The sequence below is a fragment of the Vespa mandarinia genome, chromosome 25, assembly GCF_050613455.1.
Source record: "Vespa mandarinia isolate Hongniang chromosome 25, ASM5061345v1, whole genome shotgun sequence".
NCBI classification, from domain to species: domain Eukaryota; kingdom Metazoa; phylum Arthropoda; class Insecta; order Hymenoptera; family Vespidae; genus Vespa; species Vespa mandarinia.
In genome coordinates, this window is record NC_140834.1 from 287,628 (window position 1) to 297,500 (window position 9,873).

Consider the following 9,873-nt stretch of genomic DNA (forward strand, 5'->3'; position numbering starts at 1 on the left):
TATTGCCACATTTCTTTGCTAATAAAATGATTGCACGAGTATTTCCTGTAGAATCCAATTTTTCTCGGATCGATTGAACAACATTTCGAATAATATATCAAATTTAAAATCGTTGGAAGATAGATAGATATAGGGAAAAATTTGTTGGCCGATCGGTTTCTTCCTGTCTTTTCTTTCCATCTTTGTCTTACTCGTTCGGTTGCGGCGGCCTCCTTAAAGCCTCTCCCTCCCCTTCCACTCAAGCAACCAACCAACTCCGCCACACTTCTTTTACTCACTACTATTAGCAGCTCTCTCTCTCTCTCTCTCTTTCTTTCTTTTCTTCTATCCGTAGGTCACTCACACGATTAACCCAGGGTAGGATCTTTCCATGCCACCTGTGTCTTCGTTATTCAGCAATGCAAATAGATTACCGGTCGCATTACCATAATTAGATTCAATATTTGTAGGCTGTCACGCCATTACTATAATTCATCAGGGTATCGTCGTGTCTAAGCTCGACGATTTGTCAGACCGGACGTCGGGAGACACAGGAGTAGCAGTGCTACGGACAGAGTGTGAAGAAAAAAGAAAAGATAGAAAGAAAAAAAGAGGAAGAGGATGAAGAAGAAGAAGAAGAATAAAGGGCCGCTTCATTAAGGGAGGAGAAGGGTGTGTACGGTGTTAAAGGGTATGTAGTAGTCGTAGGAAAACAGTGTAAACGTGGTGTGAATAGAGTTTTCACTTTCGCATTAACGGTGCTCGGTCATTCGTTTCTAACGAGTATGGGGCTTCCTTTAAAATCCATAATCGTAATGACGAAGAAGAAACAGCAGTATCAGCAACAACGAACACCAGCAGCAACATCAACAGCAGCAGCAGCAGCAGCAGCAGCAGCATTTCTCATAAATAATTCACGACAAAGTTCAGGTGCGAAGAAAATAAAATAATAAAAAAATAAAATAAATAATAAAGAAAAGAAGAAGGAAAAAGAAGAAAAAGAAAAAACAAAAAGAAGCGCGTTAAAGGGAGGAAAAGAAAAGTCAGAAAGAGAGAAGAAAAATGTATAGAGAAACAGGTCTCTCTCTCTCTCTCTCTCTCTCTCTCTCTCTCTCTCTCTCTCTCTCTCTCATGTAAGAGAGAACACAACAGTGCACCTACCATCGACGCGGGCCAGCCGCGAGAAGTCGAAGGCCGGAATAACGTAATAACTTATGGTAAATGCTTTTCCGCGCAAGTAAACGAGCCGTATGCGCGAACGTGGAAGTAGTTTTACGATCGCGAAGGTCGCCTTTTAGTTCTTTCGCTAAGACTTCAGCGTTACGAGTTAGAGAGGATGTAAAAGGAGGATGCTATTCTTTCTATCTTTCTTTCTTTTTTCCTTTTTTCTCTCCTTTTTTTCTTTTCGGGCGAGAGAAGGAGATAGAAGAAGGTAGTAGAAGGAGGTCAGAGAGCTCGGGAGGGAGAACGATTGACGTCGACTAAGGACGGTGACGGTGACAGGGGGGTTCGAGGATTGGAAGGGGGCAAAGTTGTCAAATCAAAGTTTAAAAAAAAAAAAGAAAAAAAGAAAAAGAAAAATAATGAAAAAAAATGTCGGCATTTTATCTCGAACAACGTCGCCTACGACGACACGCTTCATGTAACGCGACTTATGTCAAACCGGGTAGGATATTACGAACGAAAGGACTCCGAGTAAACACGGATCTTTCGATATATTATGAACTAATTAGAGATCGAGAAAAAATAGAAATAGTCTTGAAAAATGCTCCGAGAGAGAGAGAGAGAGAGAGAGAGAGAGAGCCAAAGATAGACAAAGATGATAAACTTTTTTTTCATCATCATCATCGTCGTCGTCGTCGTCGTCGTCGTTATCATCTTCTTCGTCAACATCATCATCATCTTCATCATCATCATCATCATCATCATCATCATCATCATCATCATCTTTTCATCTCCTACTTCTTACATATTCGATGCAATGTTTTCGAGATAGTCAGTAGTGGAATCGTGGTGGACGTTTGCCCTCAATTAACTTTATAAGTGAGTAAGGAGGCGTGCGGCCGATCGTCAGTAGCCACGGTCGCGTATATATCTCAGCACCGCATGCGACACTGTTCATTGCTGCAGCAAGTGCCAAATTTCAGTGGCGGGTGTCCGAGGCATTTTTATTGACGATTAATGAGGATCGACAAAAAGAAAGAGAGAGAGAGAGAGAGAGAGAAAGAGAGGAAGAGAGAGAGAAAAGAAAAAAAGATAAAAAGAGAGAAAGAGAGAGAGAGAGAGAGAGGCAATAAGTGACGCATAACTTTATCTTAAGACGTAAGTCAGGGAAGACATTGTTGGCAGGTCTTGACGCGATCTTGACTACCTAAAACGTAAAATGCTTAGGCTCTATAGCTCGATCTTTATTCTACGAGTTGTACGCGGCTAGCATAAACATAGTCAAAGGAGAGTCCACGCACACAAATAAGCTAGTAAATAAGTTGAACGTGTATGCGATGGTAAGAACGAAGGAACGAAACGAACGAAAGAAAGAATGAAACGAACGAACGAAGGAACGTATAAACGAGCTCGCTCGTATATCGACGAGGTTCTCTCCTCCTCGCGCTAACACGCCCACGCTGACTCGTAGCAAGAACCAAGATGAAAGAGAGAGAGAGAGAGAGAGAGAGAGAGAGAGAGAGAAGGAGAAAAGCAGAGTGTAAGAGAGACACGTGGACTTACAGGTGTACGTTTCACGAACGCGAACTCGCGTAGGCTCGTTTACTTAGCCAATGCCATAGCTGACTTATTTATCTGTCTTTTGGCCGGTGGTGGCAACGTTCCTAAAGAGAGAGATAGATAGAGATAGAGATAGAGAGAGAGAGAGAGAGAGAGAGAGCCGCGCGACCATATCTCTATGTACTTGTACACAGGAGAGTGTGCGCGCGCGCCTGGCTCCGAACTCGTTCAAGGCCTACCTGCTTATGTTGCTGCTGCTGCTGCTGCCGTTGCTGCTGCTGCTGCTGCTGCTGCTGTTGCTGCTGCTGTTGCTCGAACAACGACTATGAACGGCGGCATGCTCGATTGCCTCTCTCTCTCTCTCTCCCTTCCTCTCTCTCTCTCTCTAGCTCTCTTCTCTATTACTCTTCAATATTATTTAATATATATATATATATATATATATATATATATATATATATATATACTCGTGATCTTTCGTCAGACTGTAGAAAAAATGATGAGAAACTAGGACTTTCTATTTCTTTTCTTCTATTCGTATCGTAGAGAGCCCTTTTTGAAGAAAAAAAAAAAAAAGAAAGAAAAAAAAATTGGGGGGAACAAAAGAAAGAAATATTCGTCTGAGATAGAGAGAGACGGAGGAAGGGAGGGAGGGAGGGAGGGAGGGAGAGAGAGAGAGACAGAGGGTAACCTTGAGAAAGTTTAACTCTCTCGACTGAAGAAGAAGAAGAAGAAGAAGAAGAAGAAGAAGAAGAAAGAGAGTCGAGGAGGCGTAGGTAACGCCGTGAAACGAGTCGACTCCGCGACTCGTACGTGGCTTTTGACGAGCTCTCCGTAGCCGGATTGTCAAGTGACGTCAGCGCACCGGAAATGGAATGTAGGTAGCGGTGCTTATTAAGCTTCAACCACGGAGAGTACGAGAGAACGAGAGAGAGAGAGAGAGAGAGAGAGTGCGATGAAGAGAGTTGGAGAACTAAAAAGCGCGCTAGAGAGACAAAGATAGACAGATAGAGAAACAGAGAGAGAAATAGAAAGAGAGAGAGAGAGAGTCAGGAGAAGAGGACGGATGGAGTTCAATTGTTTCCTCCGCACACGCGTGCGGCAAGTGGCGCGTATGCACGTAGGTATACGTCCGCTTACACTTTTCAACCTGCTCTCTCCTCTCTCTCTCTCTCTCTCTCTCTCGCTCTATCCCTGTTGCGTGATGACGACTACGACGAAGACGACAAAGACGAAGAGGTGGATCCTGGTGTGGGCATCGGTCATTAAATCAATGCGCCTCCTATGTCAGGATCTGTTCGCGCCTCGCTAATGCGCCAACGGAATGTTGACGAGACGAGTACCTTGAAAGGTTTGCCAGTTCCGTAGGAAATTCAAAGCGTGTTAAACGATAATAGTTCTCTCTATCTATCTATCTATCTCTATCTCTATCTCTATCTCTATCTCTATCTCTCACTCTCTCACTCACTGGACTCTCTACATCTAGAGATTATCAACTCTAATCGACGACTTCCTTAAAGAACAGGCCGGAGAGAGCTTTACGAAATCCCTGACAATAAGGCGTTTCCAACGAACTTGAATCATTAAATAGAAATAGAAAGATCAACGATTAAAAATTAATCACTGCGATTTATATCCATTCGAACGAGTATATTATATATATATATATCCTTTGATTTATAAAGAAAAAGAAGAAAATGGAAAGAAAGAAAAACAATAAATCAATGTAACTAAGTAGTTACTTATTCTACGTATTCGAAGGAAATTACGGCGAGCATTGTATCGAAGGAAAGAAGAAGAAGAAGAAGAAGAAGAAGAAGAAGAAGAAGAAAAAGAAGAAGAAGAAGAGGAGGGAGGTGGAGGAGGAGGAGGAGGTCCGTGGAAGTTCGAGGAGGGTTAAAAGCGCATGCGTCGTAACGAGGGTTGCGATGGCAGTGGTGGTTGTGGTGATCGACGCTTGCGCCGTTTCACCCTCGCTCGGATTTTCCCTCTCTCCTCCGACGACTCCTCGTTATCTCCTCTCTATACCCTCCCTCTTTTTCTCTTTCACTCTCTCTCTCTCTCTCTCTCTCTCTCTCTCTCTCTCTCTCTCTCTCTCTATTTCTATCTATATATCTTGCTCTCTTTCTCTCAACAACGGCGCGTTTCACCCCCTTTTCAAACGGTACTCATTGTTCGCGCGTGTCACGCACCGACGAGGTGAAACCATCCGACGATTTCCTGCCTGGCACCTGGTATCGCGCGCTTTTTTTATTCTCTCTCTCTCTCTCTCTCTCTCTCTCTCTATCTCTCTATCGTTTTCCCTTTTGGTTACAGTTATTAACGATCGACCTGCGTAACCCGTGTGCTTTTATTAATAAATGCGATGATCTTGCTTTCCTTCTTACACCATCGGTCTTCTTTCACCCCTCCATTCCATCGTAAAGATAAAAGAGAAAAATGACGAAGTAGGCAACAAAAAAATTCACAACGTCGCCGAATCAGTGCCATATAATATCGCGAATTATTATTTTAATACGCACGGTAAATTTTACAACCCATCATGGTAGTACCTTACCACAAGGTAGGCGGTGCGAACGTAATGCGACACCATTCCGTGGTAACACCCCTGACGATCGATCGACCAAGATCGCCACTGGAATACGAGATCGCGAAACGATACCGAAATTCGAGGCGTCTCGATACTACTACCCAAGAGCTCGCAAGCAAGCGCGGTTTATCGATGCCACAACCCTCTCTCCTCTTCCGGCAGATTCGACCTTCCATGTAGATTCATTCTCTCTCTCTGTCTCTCTCTTTCGAATAACAAAAAAAAAAAAAAGAAACATTAACCAAGAAGATTAACTTCCGCTTGCAACAATTGGTCCAATTTGATTTAATTCTAATCATCCAACTTGCAAGGTGAGAATCGATCGTTCGAAAGATTTATTTTCGATCGGAGATAAAGAATTTTTCGAACGATTAAAAAAGATAACGAAGATGATGCAAGATCTACGATTACGACGGTTCTTTTTGCTTTTTTTTATTTTTTTTCCTTTTTTTCCTCTCTTTCTCTCTCTCTCTCTCTCTCTCTCTCTCTCTCTCTCTCTCTCTCTCTCTCTCTTTCTTTTTCTGTATAAACTCGAAGATTACGTAGCGAATCGACACGTACGATTTTTCTTCGGGCGTAGCAATATCTTATCAGTTTTTATACATACAACCGACTCGTTCCACATATAGAACGTTCTCCGATCGTATACATGATGATCGATCGATCGATCGATCGGTCGATCGATCCATAGATCGAACGATCGAACGACCAATCTATCGCGTAACTAATAACATTTTCCCGCGCATGATACTTAGAAAACCACAAGGATGCGGATCGATGATGATCGTAACCGGCAAACCTGAATAAAATGCATATTCCCGTTGATACGATTTAATGTCGTCGTAAAAATTCTTTCGCGTTATTGACCATTTTTATCATCGTTGACACGTAAAGAAATTCTTTGTAGGGTAACCCCATAATATGCATCCTAGTCGCGAATAAATGAATAAATGTATGAATGAACGAACGAACGAATTAATGAATAAACGAGTGTGAACACGAGTGAGTAAAGGGAAACGACAGATTTCTCTTGTATTACTTTCAATGTTGTTTATTTAATTAAAATTCAGTAGTAATTTAGTTTCCGTCGTTCTAACAAAACGTCACCTACCACTTGCCAGGTCTCGATTATTTCTTTTTTTTTTTTTTTTTCATTTCCTTTTTTTTATCGTTAATAATTAATTAATGTTTAATAATAATATACAATGTGGAAGGGGAAGGAGATAAAATAGAGGGAAGGGTAGGAGAAATAGGAGGAGGTGTGACGGAAGAGGGGAAAAGGTAGATAAGGATATTGTTTACAGATGCGTATAATTTTTTTTCTTTTCGTGTATTAGATCGTGATAATCCATAAGTATTGTTTTTACATGTCGCCTCTCTCTCTCTCTCTCTCTCTCTCTCTCTCTCTCTCTCTCTCTCTCTCTCTCTCTCTCTCTATCTATCTATCTATCTATCTATCGTCATCATTTTCTTCGCTGACATATGCACCGTCTTGCGGAACGGAATAAACGCACGCGTCATATTGCTCGTTCAAAACGAATTAATCGAGAGAAGAAAATCGAAGGAGTTCTTCCCTTTTCATTTGTTTCCTCTCTTTTTATATTTATTTTTCTTTTTTTTGTTTTTGTATTTTTTTGTATTTTTTTTTGTATTTTTTTTTCTTTCTTATTTTTTTTACAACGAACTGCAAAATCCTCGTTATTAAATCATTAAATATTCGTATCACATAATTCATCGATCGTTCTGTGTAAAAACATCGTGAGAATGAATAACAATAGGCGATTATAACACCTTCGATTTTCTAATGTTTCCTTTATTTCTTCTTTTTTCCTTTTTTCACGTATGTGCATAGAGATTTTTTTGGTTTTCGTTTAAAAGAAAAAAAGAAAGAAAAAGATAGACTTTCAAAAATGAAAAGAAAAATAAAATATATATATATATATATATTCTAGCATTTTTTTTGTAATGCACTAAAAATTCTGTCCATCTTACGATATAAAAAAAACATTCGAACTCAAACGTTCTCTTTTCTTTCTTTTTTTTTCTTTCTTTCTTTTTCTCTATCTTCTCTCTCTCTCTCTCTCTCTCTCTCTCTCTCTCTCTCTCTCTCTCTCTCTCTCTCTGTCTGTCTGTCTCTTTCTCTCTCGTTGAAACGTCGTTGAAACACAAGCGGTATCAACAAAATCTCATTTCCCGGCCGTGCATCGTCCCCATTCGATCGAAATCTATGTACACCTAAACAAAAAAGAGTACTTTGTGAGTTACCGAGGCACGATTAAAAAAAAAAAAAATATATATATATGTATGTGTGTGTTGTGCGTGTGCGCGTGTGTGTGTATGTGTGTAGGTATGTATTTTCTGCGTCCTTTTATCTTTCTTTTTACTTTATGTAATTTTTATTTTATTATCAAATAAATAGAACTCGCGGGGACTAAGAACGAACGAGAATAAATAAATAGAATTTGGATTGGCGCAACGTGCGCTTTCTTTCGGATTAATCGATCGAATTTTTCTCTCTCTTTCTTTCTCTCTCTCTCTCTCTCTCTCTCTTTCTCTCTGTCTGTCTGTCCGTCTATCTCTGTCTTATGCCGATGTATGACAAGGAACTGTAGAAAAATATCTTAATTTATCGAAAAAAGAATTCTCGTTTAACGTTCCATCCCGATTTTGCAACTTTACCGTTCATAATCTCAATTTTTCGTTAGGTCAATATCGATTTGAACGTTTATCGCGATACATACATTTCCAATATACAATATCGCAGGAATCAAAGATCAAATAATCTTCGGCGACGTATATTTCTTTCCTTTTCTTTTTCGTTTTTTTCCTACGGCGATAATTAAGGCGCTTTAAAACGAGCGTGGAAATAACGGGTGAGAAATTTTTCCGCGTACGGCACGAGGAACGTTTACCGAACGAAAAACTCGTTAATATTCCAACGAGGCCTTAGTTCGGTTCGATCGATTAGAAAAAAAAAAAAAAAAAAAAAGAAAAAGAAAAAAAAAAGAGGAATAAAAGGAAAAAAAAAAATATATAAAAGGAAGAGGAAAAAAAAAGAAAAAAGAGAAAAAGAAGAGGAATTAGAAGAAGAAGTAAAGTACGAAAATAAAATAAAAGAGACAGGAAAAAAGAACAAAAAAAAAAAAAAAAAGAAAAAAAAGGAGAAGAAGAAGAGGAAGAAGAAGAAGAAGAAGAAGAAAAAGACGACCAATCGAAGCTCCTTCACGGTAAAAAGATAAGACCTGGCTGGCTATGCGTGGCCAAGTGAGCAAATAATCGCGCACGAGCAGCAGAAACTCGGTGTAGGGATAATAAAGCCGCGTAATCCACCTGCGCTGGCGTTACGTCGACGCCAACGTAACGTTTTAATGAACTTGCGCCTCGCTGTTTTGTGGCAAATCTTACGTAATCGAGGGAAGCTAAGAGAGAACCGAAAGAGAGAGAGAGAGAAGTTTGTTTATTAGGGGGAGACGACGGATTTAACGACGTCCCGTTCCGCCGGTTTTCCCCGATCCCCTCACCGCCACCTCCCCCACCACCACCCCCTCCATCCTCCCTATCCTCATCCTCCTTCATCTCCACCTCCTCCTTATCCTCCATAAGTCCCTCCTGTGCCTAGAGAGAGAGAAGAGACCAGTTGTTGCCCACGCTGAAGAGACATTCATTTTTCAAATACACTCTTTCGCAAAGAAATACTCTTTTCGTCGTCCCACTTGAATCTCCCTTTATATTTTCCTTTTTTTCTTTTCTTCCTTTTTCTTTTTTTGGTGTTTTTTAATTTCCTTTTCTCACCTCTGCTCTTTCTCTATTTCTCCTTTTTTTTCTTTCTTTCTTTTTTGGGGAGGTTTTTCTTCTCTTTGTTCCTCCTCCTCTTTTTCTCCCGACGATTAAACACCGTCGCAATGTTTTCCGGACCCGCATTAACGGGTATCAATCGGAAGTACATCGAAAAAAAAAAGTGGCTAAACGATAGCGCTTACATCTCTTTTCTTTTATTTTTTTTCTTTTTTTTTTCTTTTTTTCTCATCCTCTCTCCCACCCATTCCATATGAGTATCGAACAATTGATATCGACGAAAGTTCTTTTTCTTCTGCCTGATCATGCAAATAACCACGAGTGAATGTACTTTCTCTTGTGGTTGATCTCTTTTTTCTTTCTTTTTCTTTTATTATTTTAGGTAGATTCGTAAACGGTAATTTTCAAAGGATTTAAAATCATATTATCAAGGTAGGTTAGATTGAGTGAACGCGCGCGCATTGTTACACGGAACGTCTGGCTCACGGTCTTGCTCATCATGCGAGAGATTACTTCGCATTCCTACATGCCTTGCATAATTTAGCATACTTTATTCGTACTCCTTCAAAATACTTATCATCGGATTTACACGTCGAAGCGAACGAGACGGTCTAATGGAATTACACGTGTCCGGGAGATCAACGAGCGCGTTCTACCCCGAGATCGTTGTCGATTAACTTCACGGGAAGAAGAAGAAGAAGAAGACGAAAGAAAAAAGAAGAAAAAGAAACAAAAAAAAGAGGGGGAAAAAAAAGAAAAAAAGAAAAGAGGAAACATTTCTCTAC